Here is a 2,402-nt window from a genome sequence, read left to right as displayed (position 1 = left end):
TGCTTGGGCGAGAGTAGTACTAGGATGGGTGACCTCCTGGGAAGTCCTCGTGTTGCATTCCCTTTTTAATTTTTTTCGCGCCGCTTGCAAAACAAAACGCACGTGTAAGTAATATATTTACCGTGTTTTATTATTTTGCACGAGTGCGGTAAGTCATAGCTGGGTGCTCACGATTCACGGGTCCAGCGTCGGCGTTGTGGCGCGGCAAGCGTGCACTGGTGCGGTTGAGAGGGAGGGGTGGAAACCGCGTTAAACTCGTCTCCGTAGTTGAGAGGGAGCGGCCAAAGCAATGTACAATCGTCTTTGTAGTGGAGCTGGGAGGGGCAAGGATAAGGGACGAAGACCGGGGTAACATGTCGGATGCGATCATACCAGCACTAAAGCAACGGATCCCATCAGAACTCCGAAGTTAAGCGTGCTTGGGCGAGAGTAGTAGTAGGATGGGTGACCTCCTGGGAAGTCCTCGTGTTGCATTCCCTTTTTAATTTTTTTCGCGCCGCTTGCAAAACAAAACGCACGTGTAAGTAATATATTTACCGTGTTTTATTATTTTGCACGAGTGCGGTAAGTCATAGCTGGGTGCTCACGATTCACGGGTCCAGCGTCAGTGTTGTGGCGCGGCAAGCGTGCACTGGTGCGGTTGAGAGGGAGGGGTGGAAACCGCGTTAAACTCGTCTCCGTAGTTGAGAGGGAGCGGCCAAAGCAATGTACAATCGTCTTTGTAGTGGAGCTGGGAGGGGCAAGGATAAGGGACGAAGACCGGGGTAACATGTCGGATGCGATCATACCAGCACTAAAGCACCGGATCCCATCAGAACTCCGAAGTTAAGCGTGCTTGGGCGAGAGTAGTACTAGGATGGGTGACCTCCTGGGAAGTCCTCGTGTTGCATTCCCTTTTTAATTTTTTTCGCGCCGCTTGCAAAACAAAACGCACGTGTAAGTAATATATTTACCGTGTTTTATTATTTTGCACGAGTGCGGTAACTCATAGCTGGGTGCTCACGATTCACGGGTCCAGCGTCGGCGTTGTGGCGCGGCAAGCGTGCACTGGTGCGGTTGAGAGGGAGGGGTGGAAACCGCGTTAAACTCGTCTCCGTAGTTGAGAGGGAGCGGCCAAAGCAATGTACAATCGTCTTTGTAGTGGAGCTGGGAGGGGCAAGGATAAGGGACGAAGACCGGGGTAACATGTCGGATGCGATCATACCAGCACTAAAGCACCGGATCCCATCATAACTCCGAAGTTAAGCGTGCTTGGGCGAGAGTAGTACTAGGATGGGTGACCTCCTGGGAAGTCCTCGTGTTGCATTCCCTTTTTAATTTTTTTCGCGCCGCTTGCAAAACAAAACGCACGTGTAAGTAATAGATTTACCGTGTTTTATTATTTTGCACGAGTGCGGTAAGTCATAGCTGGGTGCTCACGATTCACGGGTCCAGCGTCGGCGTTGTGGCGCGGCAAGCGTGCACTGGTGCGGTTGAGAGGGAGGGGTGGAAACCGCGTTAAACTCGTCTCCGTAGTTGAGAGGGAGCGGCCAAAGCAATGTACAATCGTCTTTGTAGTGGAGCTGGGAGGGGCAAGGATAAGGGACGAACACCGGGGTAACATGTCGGATGCGATCATACCAGCACTAAAGCACCGGATCCCATCAGAACTCCGAAGTTAAGCGTGCTTGGGCGAGAGTAGTACTAGGATGGGTGACCTCCTGGGAAGTCCTCGTGTTGCATTCCCTTTTTAATTTTTTTCGCGCCGCTTGCAAAACAAAACGCACGTGTAAGTAATATATTTACCGTGTTTTATTATTTTGCACGAGTGCGGTAAGTCATAGCTGGGTGCTCACGATTCACGGGTCCAGCGTCGGCGTTGTGGCGCGGCAAGCGTGCACTGGTGCGGTTGAGAGGGAGGGGTGGAAACCGCGTTAAACTCGTCTCCGTAGTTGAGAGGGAGCGGCCAAAGCAATGTACAATCGTCTTTGTAGTGGAGCTGGGAGGGGCAAGGATAAGGGACGAAGACCGGGGTAACATGTCGGATGCGATCATACCAGCACTAAAGCACCGGATCCCATCAGAACTCCGAAGTTAAGCGTGCTTGGGCGTGAGTAGTACTAGGATGGGTGACCTCCTGGGAAGTCCTCGTGTTGCATTCCCTTTTTAATTTTTTTCGCGCCGCTTGCAAAACAAAACGCACGTGTAAGTAATATATTTACCGTGTTTTATTATTTTGCACGAGTGCGGTAAGTCATAGCTGGGTGCTCACGATTCACGGGTCCAGCGTCGGCGTTGTGGCGCGGCAAGCGTGCACTGGTGCGGTTGAGAGGGAGGGGTGGAAACCGCGTTAAACTCGTCTCCGTAGTTGAGAGGGAGCGGCCAAAGCAATGTACAATCGTCTTTGTAGTGGAGCTGGGAGG

General features: G+C 52.0%; 5 non-coding genes across 5 annotated transcripts; all 5 read left to right on the top strand.

Annotated features, from left to right (window-relative positions):
- The first annotated feature begins 358 nt into the window (after positions 1-358).
- Positions 359-477, top strand: LOC119346591. Its single transcript, XR_005167819.1, has one exon. It is a non-coding gene; the product is annotated as a 5S ribosomal RNA (ribosomal RNA).
- A 297-nt stretch (positions 478-774) lies between these two features.
- LOC119346588 lies at positions 775-893 on the top strand. Its single transcript, XR_005167816.1, has one exon. It is a non-coding gene; the product is annotated as a 5S ribosomal RNA (ribosomal RNA).
- Positions 894-1,190: 297 nt separating this feature from the next.
- LOC119346590 lies at positions 1,191-1,309 on the top strand. The gene has a single exon (XR_005167818.1). It is a non-coding gene; the product is annotated as a 5S ribosomal RNA (ribosomal RNA).
- Positions 1,310-1,606: 297 nt separating this feature from the next.
- On the top strand, positions 1,607-1,725 carry LOC119346587. Its single transcript, XR_005167815.1, has one exon. It is a non-coding gene; the product is annotated as a 5S ribosomal RNA (ribosomal RNA).
- Positions 1,726-2,022: 297 nt separating this feature from the next.
- LOC119346589 lies at positions 2,023-2,141 on the top strand. The gene has a single exon (XR_005167817.1). It is a non-coding gene; the product is annotated as a 5S ribosomal RNA (ribosomal RNA).
- Positions 2,142-2,402: the final 261 nt, after the last annotated feature.

The sequence above is a fragment of the Triticum dicoccoides genome, unplaced genomic scaffold, assembly GCF_002162155.2.
Source record: "Triticum dicoccoides isolate Atlit2015 ecotype Zavitan unplaced genomic scaffold, WEW_v2.0 scaffold43392, whole genome shotgun sequence".
Taxonomy (NCBI): Eukaryota; Viridiplantae; Streptophyta; class Magnoliopsida; order Poales; family Poaceae; genus Triticum; species Triticum dicoccoides.
Note: the sequence above shows the minus strand (reverse complement) of the source record. Positions and strands in the feature narration are given on the sequence as shown.